Genomic DNA, 10228 nt, shown 5'->3' with positions numbered 1-10228 from the left:
TTACAACTTTCCTAAATGCAACCTGTTTTTAGATATTTAATTTATATTATTTTTAATTTTGCATCATTTCAGCAGATCAAGAAGAAGATGACATCATCACTTATGTCATGTACAGTTACATTCAATTATCAGATCCTCAACAACAGCCAATCAGAAAAAGCAAAGGTAGTACTGTGTTTCCATCAAAAGGGTTGAGCTTGACATTTAAAATTTTAAATATAATTGCAAAACTATGTGATGTGTTTCAAATGGCTGCTGAGTTGTTAGATTTGTTTCTAAAACAACTTTTTTGGAACTTTACAATTAAGGAACACTGCAAAGTAGGGGTGAGGATGTTTCAGAAATAGGGCGTTAGTAAGGAACTTTCTCTTTGATTTCTTTGTTGTAACACTAATTTATTGCTTCTTGGCAATAAATCTTATACTGTTGGAAAGTCTGTTTCTTCTCTTAAATGGCACAAGATTTGTAAGGAAAATTTGTGAGTTGAGCAGCAGAGTCAAGTATGTAGATTGTATGTGTTTGTGTTGTTCATGATGGCATGACTAGCACTCACGAGCTGATTCCACAAGTGTTCAGTGAGGTTGAGGTCAGGACTGCAGGAAGATCATTCCATCTTCTCAGAAAGTTGTGCCTGTGAAAGTTCTTGAGAAGATAATTTTTTTGGTTTAGTGTGAAGCCAATTAAGTCACAGATTGAACAGACCGTAGACCTTTGTTTGTGTTTTCAGCCTCTCAGACATTTGAACCACTTTTAAACTTGCATGTAAAACCACAGCAGCTACTTCCTGTTGATGACCCCAGTTAGTGTGAACCAGGTTAAGGTTTAGACGTCTCACCACAAGATCTAATGATAGTGTTCAAGTCATGAGAACCCTGTTGCTTTGTGCTTTGTGGTATAGTGTGTGCGTTTGCATTATTAGAATATAGCAGCCTTGTGGTCATCCACAATTGTTTTTCACAGAATGAGCCGTCAGTTATTTCTGGTCATTATGAGTTTCACAGCAGAGGTGTTAACATAGGAAAGCTGAAAAATGCTGCCGATTATAAAAATCGCTTAATCACCTAATCTTGTCAATTACTTTGCAGCTGTTGAGTAATAATATAACAGTGGTAGCTTCAGTAATTTTATATGCTTAATATTACAGAGACTGATACAACTGTGGTCTACCCAGCAGTGGGCTCTGACGATGTCAGTAATGGACAAACAACCATCAGGACAAGAAAGCTCAGGTACAGCTGGGCTGTTCACCCTGTTTACCGTCATTATGCTAGGCTAAGCTAAGAAAAGTTTAAATAAAGTAATCCATGAGAACCAAAAGTGCAGGCTGCAGATTGCTCTAAACATATAACGATTTTTCTACTCTTGGGTTTGTATGATATCATCGATACCTAATATGGTCTCAGTGACATATGCTCCAGCCACCTGTTATTTCAACCTTTTATTAGTGATTGGCAGCCAATCAGTAGAAAGTTGCCTTAAAGGGAGAGGAGCTAATACAGATTGTTTTAGACAGGATGAACTAAGGGGCTCCAACAAAGCTCAGTGTAAGCTAATGAAATATTATCCTGAACTGTGAATCATGCAGAGGTACTCTAGTCAAGTCCAAGAATAAAAATAAAGAGCTGGAAATGAACACAGAACACAAATCTTCACAATCTGATTCAACAAAAATAAACTTGTACAGTGAAAACACAAGTTATAGTGCATGAACTTCAACAGCGTAGGGTTGCTTCAAATACAGGAAATGGTGCAACATATAATTGTGACTCTCCTTATAACCCTGCAGGTACCTCAGGCAGGCAGCTGAAGTTGACGTGCAATAGAATAACACCGACAATAGTGCAGGGTCTATTTTTGATTGAACCTGCAAGAAACACTAGATTTTTTTTTGTTTCTCTAAAACTGCACAAAACAGTTCACCTACAAAGTAAAACCTCTGAGCTTGAGAGAAAAAAAACAGAGCACTGTTTCTGTACCCAGAGAGCAAAATGTTACTAGTCTTCAGTAGGATACGGTCCATAAATGTTTCACTAGGACTTTGAGATAAATTGAAACATATTAGCAAGATGTCTGACAGTCCAGTTGACTACAAATGAATAACTACAGAACATCTGTCATTACCGCTGGTTATCAGTAGACCATCCAGGTATATATTGTGCTAGATGTATCTATACTTACTCTTGCTATAGTGAGAACACACGTATGCACTCAGTATTACATCATAAACAAACCACATCTCCCTCTGCATGAGTCTGTGAGGGTGTTGAGCAGCTCTTTCAGTCAAAGACTGAACCTCACTGACAAAGTAAAACAGGAATGAAGATCGACACAAACAACCATCAGAAACAGCAGCATAAAGACATGAAACACTGAGAGGTGAGGCAGAGAAACTACAAACGGAACACAGAGGGAACTAATGACAAACAAAAAGTAAGAACTGAAGCTGAGAGAAAGAAACACTAAACCACACTAGAAGAAATCGTGTGATCAAAGTTAAAGGTCAGCACAGATCTGTGGGCTCCAGGTTTGTAGATGTCATGGTCCTGGGTCGGTGACCCAGCGCTTTTAGTTATCATTTTCTAGTTTATGATGATGATGATTATTATTGTTTGAGTTCTGTGTGTTATATTTTCGATCTGCCTCTGAGTCTGCATCTGAATCTGTCTGTTTAGTTCAATGTCTTGTCTGGTTCCATGTATCTGAGTTTCCTGTTTTATTGTGAAGGTCCGCGTCGTATGTGAGTGTGATCAGTTTACGTTTCCCCTGTCCCGTCAGCCCAGATTCCTCCCAGCTGTGTTGCCCTCCTGTCTCTTATCCCCTGATTACTGGTGTGTGTATTTAAGCCCTGTGTGTTCTCCTGCCTGTTGCCGGTTCGTCTGTGTCACGCTGTGTTCCCCCTGTGTTCCCCCTGTGTTCCCCCTGTGTTCCCCCTGTGTTCCCCCTGTGTTCCCCCTGTGTTCCCCCTGTGTTCCCCCTGTGTTCCCCCTGTGTTCCCCCTGTGTTCCCCGGTGTTCCACGGTGTCCTGTTCCTCGTCTGCGTCTCTCTGCTATTCATCATCCGTTGTCATATGCTCCCAGGTCTGTTATTTTAGTTCTCCCAGTTTAGGTGTCTTTAGTTGTTTGTTATGCCCCACTGTTTGTTTGCCACTACACCTCTGTAAATAAAACCACCGGTATCTCATCCACTGCCTGCATCTTGGGTCCTCCTTCTATATCCACACGGCTCGCCTCGGCAGCCGTGACAGTAGAAGCAGTTTAAAGTGTGAGCAGTGCGGACGCTCTGATTTGTATCTAAACTGGTTCCCAGTAAAGTCTGAACTGGGACTGTGTGTGATGCAGAGAGGTGGAGATTGGAGGTCTTGATTAACCTACAAAGCTTGTAATCATGTTTCCTGTTGTTTGAACTGTGTGTGTTTGTGTTCAGACTTTAAACCAGAGCCAGACGTCGTCTACTCTTCACTGAAGTAGTCCACCAGTCCAACCACTGACATCCAGCTGCTGGTCTCTAACTGGTCCCCCCAGCACCTCAGACCAGAGGACATCCAGATGTTACAGATTTTATGTCTTTTTATCACTGAATTAGACTCTGATGATGCAGAACTACTTAATGGAAATCAGTTACTTAATTTATTGGCATGCAGATGTTTTATGTCTTCAGTAACTTACAACAAGTATCCCGTTGTTGTTCCCCTTGGAAACATTTATATTGTCTCACTCAGTAATATAAGATTAAAACACAGACTTGAGTGTTGTAGTGTCTGAAAAACTACAAATTCATGAACTCAGACTGGACTTCCTTCTGAATCACATTTCCTGAATGAGCACAGAGCTCAGTCCTGTTAAACTTTCAATGAAGCTTAAAGCCTCTCTGAGGTCAAAGTCATCATAGGTCAAAGGTCAAAGTCATCATCCAGTTCTCTAATTTGGAGAAGCAAAACTGTTTTGGGTAAAACAGTCCCACAGCTCATGGTCACAGGTTGGGTTGGGCAACCAGTTTTGCTTTGCCTCTTTTGTTCTAATGCAACATAAAATGATACAGACAGAGTATAACTGAGGTTTACTGAAAAACTAATCAGTTCCAGAAGGCAGATTTGGAAAAATAACTTTAAATCTGATCTCTGAGTTCAATAATATCAAACTTTTCATTCTAGTTAGTTCAACCCACTCTGTTGTGTATTTTCCTCTTGAGTTAACTACATATATGAATGCCTGCTGATAACTTAATGGATGTTCAACCATGTATGATCATAGTTCACTAAGTCATGAAGCAGGAATTATAGATTTTATTCTAAGCTGTGAACTTTTTTTATTCTAACTGTGAACAAACAACGTTTCTGAAATGGCAGCCACTTCACAAGCGCATGGCACAACATAGAAGAGCCACCTCCACAGGACAAGACTCAGCTGTCCATCTGGATCTAAAGGACAAACGTCACTCTTTCGAGGATGCCAATGTTCACATTTTGGACAGAGAGGACAGATGGTTTGAAAGAGGAGTGAAGGAAGCCATCTATGTCTACTGTGAGCGACCATCTTTGAACAGAGGCGGTGGTTTATAACACCAACTTTCTGCCATCTATAATCCAGTTTTGAGTTCCCTCCCCAGACGCCTTAACACCCACTCACATCCTGGGCCATCTGACCTCAGGACATCACATGATAGGGTGGGGCCAGGTTTCACAATGAGCTCACCCGAAACCCTGGCTGATTGTGAGCTACACCCATTTTCTCACCTTGGCTCATGTGATTAGGTAGAGGATCATCAGGGGGTCCTTTTGTCCCTCTTTGGGGGGAAACTCCCACTGGGTTTAAATCTGGGACTCTCCACCATTTGACCTTAGAACTGAAAAGGCTTCTCGGATGAGAGGTGAAACGTCATCAAGCAACTTAAAGAAGTCCTGATGCTTATTTTTTCTAAGCTCCTTAGACTACGATGACCTGGATGACTGAGAACCTTCACAGACATAGACAAAATAGACTTAAGTAAACCAAAGGAACTTTGGAGTCTACAAATCTGTCTCACCACATCTTAGTGGTTAATGCAGTTGTTCCAGTAAACAGAAACAAACACTTCCTCTCTGCTGAACTGCAGACACTGTATTTATTGAAGAGGCACAGCATCACTTTAGTGAGTCCTGCTCGCCTTATGACCAAAGAATCAATCCAGATGATCACAAAAATGGAATCAAATATCTATGATGATGTATTATTGGAGGCTGAGATGAGTTATCAGACATTATTGATTTTTTGGAGAAAATTCACAAAAATATTCAAATGTGTTCTCCTCCTCCAAAAGCAGTTTTTATTTTATTTTCTTCTCTCTAAAAAAAAGTGTGTGTGTAAGAAAGGTTTCCTGTGTGAGGTACTATATGTAAACTATGTAAAAATCCAACAGGTGGCAGCAGAGGAGCTTCAGTTTGACCAAGATGTCATTCTAGAAGATGAGGGCTGCTGGGAAAAATAGTGGTGGGGTTACTGGATGGTTGCTTTCAACTCAGAGGTGTGAAACTGAGATTTTTTCTAAGCCCGTTTAAAAAAGAAAACAAAAAAAGCCATTACAATCATCTAAGATGGATGACACAAACACACGTGTCAGTTGTGATAATTTAAATGATTTACCTAAAGCAGTGATGCCCTGTAATTACTCTTTTCTATTAATATTCATTGCCATAATTTGTGACACACAGGAAAAAAAAAGCTTGAAGAAAAGCTTTGTCTAATCTCCATGCACCAGCTTCAATTATCTTCTCAGCTTTATATATAGTATATATACCGATGACTTAAAAAAATATAAAATAATTTCCAAATCCAAATTGGTGAACAATAAATGAATGACAATAAAGCTTTTATCCAGTGTATTATAATCAGTCATATCCAACCAAATGACTGTTATTAAATATGTTTCTGCCATAAATCCAGATTGTTCCTCATTAATTTAATATAATTTAATATACGTCAGTCCTAATGTTAACCTAATGCAGAACCATTTCTGCATTTCCATTGGAGGACTCCGGTCCAGCCCACCATCTCTATCTCTCTCTCTAACTCATAAGTGTGGCGTTACAGACCCGCTCTCTCACTCAGGGACTTTCAGCTTTATCTGAACCTCAGAGTTCTCTTCTGAATCTCAGATTCTGATTTTAAAACAGAAACAGAAATGTCTGCTGGAACTTCGTCACTCTGCTACAATTTCCTGTTTTTCAGCGTCTTTGTGTTTGTCTCTGCAGGTGAGATTTACTGTGAGAAAGTGAAGGTTATATATTAATAATAATGTGTGTGAAAGTGACACAAGGTTAGACAGAGTCTGTGCGGATTTAACATCTGCAATCCAGCTGTGACAAAAAAGTGTAATGTGTGGATGGGCTCAAACTGTGCTCATGAATATTTTGTACTTGTAAAGTTGTGAACTGAGTTTTGTAACCTTGTAAACCAAAATATCTGAAAATGTTATGCTTGTGCATCTGTAGACTAGAATTTGCGTGTTTGTAAAAAAAACAAAACAATTATTTACACAAGTTACAAATATTTTTTTGTTAAGGTCTGGTTAGACATACAAAGCAAAAATCTACTCCGTGTTCCAAATTATTATGCAAATTATATTTTTCTGTGATTTTCCTAAAAAGTCGATTCAGTCAGCATAATTTTTGAGTCATCAACTATTCGAGTATAATTTAAATGTTACTGAACAAACCACACAATAAAAACAGTTCAAAAAAAAAAAAAAAACCTTAGTATGCACTGCTCCAAATTAATAAGCACAGAGTTTTAAAACATTTTATAGGTTGTAGAGAATTGAAAATGGTCATTTGTTTAATTTGCAGTATTAATAGATCAATTTTTGCTGAAATCAAAAGCTATTTCCATCAAAAAACACCTTAACAGGTCAAGTTACATATTAACATAGCACCCCTTATTTGATAGCAGTTTCACATTTCTTGGATGTTCCATGGATGCAACATTCAAGTTTCAACTTGAATGTTTAATTATGTGGGGTACAGAAAAAAATAAAAATTATAGACTATATTTTGTCAGGTTCCTGTTTCTGTTGACCCAGCGTTTTAAGTTTTAGTTTATTTGGATGTTGTTTATGTTTAAGTTCGTTAGATTAGCAAAGTTCATTTGGTTATTAGACTCCTTGTGTTTTCTGTTCCTGTATTCCTGGTTATTCAAGTCACGTTTCATGTTTTGTTTCGTCTGCATTTGGGTCCAGCTTTCACTCTACACACAGTCAGCCCCGCTGATTGTGACATATTTATACAAAACGTGTATTATTACATTTGAATCACATGTGTTCTTGAAGAAAATGTATCTAAATCTGCCACTAAGAGACTCACAGTGTCTTATAATGAGAGGCTGCTTTCTCTCACACATTATGTTCACTTATTATCAGCACATGTTGTTGTTCTGTGGAAGCTAACATCTTGTAGTTTCTGACACTTTGCATGTTTAGCATGAGGCTAAAATTCCCCCACAGTGGGTCACTGGTGACCTGCTGGATGTTCAGAGGTTCATTAAATCCAACATGACTAAAAACTCAAATGTGAAAGGAAATAAACAAAAATATTTAAAGTCAATCATTCTGATCATAATTGAACTTTGACCTTTAACCTCTCTGCTCTGTGTTGTTTCCTCTTTCAGAGCAGAAAACCATCACAGCTGAGTCTGGACAGAACGTCACTCTGACATGTCGAGCTCCAAACAACAACATCACAGCTGTACATTGGAGCAGAACTGACCTGAGAGATAAGTATATTCTTTTGTACCAGGATGGTCACTTGGTTACAGACGACCAGCATCCGTCTTTTAAGAACCGTGTGGATCTGCAAGACAGACAGATGAAGGATGGAGACGTGTCTTTGATTCTGAAAAATGTGACGATTAATGATGCTGCAAGATACAAGTGTCATGTCCTTGTGAATGGAACAGACTCATGGAAACTCGTCAGCATCATCAACCTGAGGGTTTCCCCAGGTGAGTGAGTGATGGTCCTACAGTCCAACGAGCATATTTAACTCTTTGAAGGATAATTTTACCATATTTATACAATATTAATATAATAATAAAATCACTTTAGTACATGAGGATGCAAATATTTTAATCTAAATTCTAATGTCAATGAACTTACTTATCATGACTCTGTCATGTAGCACACCTGCAATACAGGAGAAATTTCTGTTGTTTAAATGATTTAATTTGCATCAGCAACAAGTTACAAGTTTCAGCACTGGGCCTCTCTATGAAATCAGCCATCTGTCTGCACACAAAAGATGAGCCTGTGTAACTACAGGGCTCCAACAAACAATAGCCAAACATTATATTGATGTTTTCAAGTTTGTTTCGCTCTCTCTCTCTCTCTCTCGTTCTCTTCAGAAACCACGAACACTGAAGAAAACACAAAGTTTACAATGTAAATGTCTTTCATCTTATTAAAGTCTAACATGTTATTGCCCATAAACAGTGTTGAGCTAGCAGTACAGGAAAATGTTCAGGTGCTGAACATACAGCATCTGTAGCTCTGTATTCATGCTAGTTCTGACCCACAATGCCATAGTTGTGCTCTCAACTAAACTCTGGTCATGTGACCATTACAAACTCTACCTCAAACAAACTTTACAGCACTTTAAACCTTTAACAAACCCTTATTTCTTAATCACATTTTTTAGACAGGTTCTTAATCTGTTGTGGGAACTGCTGGCTTGTGTGTGGCTGGCTGCTGTGTGAGGAGTTTTTCACGCGCATGCTCACGTGTGTGTGAGCATGCGCATGAAAAACGCGGTGACTGAAAAGAATGTCACGGGTAGAGGCGGCGACCGGGAGCAGCGTTGTAACGGGCTACAGCCCATGCAGTGTGTTTTGAAATGTGCAGTACCGGTATTAAAGCCTCATGTCTTCAGTACTCCTGGGTGTCTCGGCTGATTTCTGTCTGCCTCACTACTCCACAAAAGTGATGGAAGTTAACCCCGAAGGAGGACAAAACTTCGGCCCTGGAGGAAGCATTTCCCCTTGGGTCTCCCGACCACGGTCAGGGGACCGACAGCGAGGAATGGTTAACAAATCAATGCTACATTTTTTTGTCTCAGGGACAGTTACCCCCTGGATTGGGCCAGATGCTGCTGCAGTCACACACACCAGTGTGACAGGAGTGTGAGAGAGATTAAAGAGAAAGAGACAACAGAACATGTTCAACTATGAAAACATTAAAATAGCTGCTGGATGTTCAAAGGTTCATTAAATTCAATCCAACATGACTAAAAACTCAAATGTGAAAGGAAATAAACAAAAATATTTAAAGTCAATCATTCTGATCATAATTGTACTTTGACCTTTAACCTCTCTGCTCTGTGTTGTTTCCTCTTTCAGAGCAGAAAAACATCACAGCTGAGTCTGGACAGGACGTCACTCTGACATGTCGAGCTCCAAACAACAATATCAAATTTGTACATTGGAGCAAAGCTTACTTGACATCAGGCTATGTCTACTTGTACCAGGAAGGGCAATTTGTTCCACAAGGTCAGCATCCATCTTTTAAGAACCGGGTGGATCTGCAGGACAGACAGATGAAGGATGGAGACGTGTCTTTGATTCTGAACAATGTGACGATTAATGACACTGGAACATACGAGTGTCGTGTGTTCATGAAAGAAACGGGCTCTCGGGAGCTCATAATCATCATCTACCTGGTTGTTCCTCCAGGTGAGTGAGTAGAGTTGAGTGTGTGTGTGATCAGAGGTGAAGCTGCTTCCTGGTTGTTGATGTTTGTTTCTAAAGATGTTGTTGATGAGACTTTGTAGAAAGCAGCTGGTCTGAGTGATGTGATCAGAGTGCAGTAGATAATGTCTGACAGCAGTTTGAAGAGCAAATGGATTCTGTTCTGTTCTTCACTCATCACCTACCTGACAGCTGACACCTCACACCTGTTTCTCACCTGCAGGTCAGACAGGAGGAGACACAGAGGATGGAGGTAAGGATGAAGAAGGGAAGAAGGAAGAAGGGCAGAAGCATGAAGTGAAAAAGGAAGAAGGGAAGAAGGATGAAGTAAAAAATGAAGGAGGGAAGAAGGAAGAAGGAGAGAAGGATGAGAGAAATAAGGAAGAAGGAGAGAAGGATGAGGGAAATAAGGAAGAAGGGATGAAGCAGGAAGTGAAAAAGGAAGAAGGAAAGAAGGATGAAATGAAGAAACCTGAAGTTAAAACAGAAAATGGCAGGAAGGGTGAAGGGGAGAAGGATG

The 10228-nt window shown here is 39.6% G+C and overlaps 1 pseudogene across 1 annotated transcript in view; it reads left to right on the top strand.

Annotated features, from left to right (window-relative positions):
* Positions 1–10228, top strand: part of LOC147333978 (hemicentin-2-like) — an 81631-nt pseudogene that overhangs the window by 44033 nt on the left and 27370 nt on the right. The window contains exons 10-11 of the transcript XR_015128356.1: positions 7639–7971; positions 9361–9693. The product of XR_015128356.1 is annotated as a hemicentin-2-like (transcript). The remainder of the gene's footprint in view (positions 1–7638; positions 7972–9360; positions 9694–10228) is intronic.

This window comes from Aulonocara sp. 'chitande type north' Nkhata Bay, linkage group LG3 (assembly GCF_057382095.1).
Source record: "Aulonocara sp. 'chitande type north' Nkhata Bay isolate Kocher_YH1m ecotype deep benthic linkage group LG3, A_spYH_male_GT1.1, whole genome shotgun sequence".
Taxonomy (NCBI): Eukaryota; Metazoa; Chordata; class Actinopteri; order Cichliformes; family Cichlidae; genus Aulonocara; species Aulonocara sp. 'chitande type north' Nkhata Bay.
The sequence above is the reverse complement of the archived record's forward strand: the minus strand, read 5'-3'. Positions and strand labels throughout refer to the sequence as shown.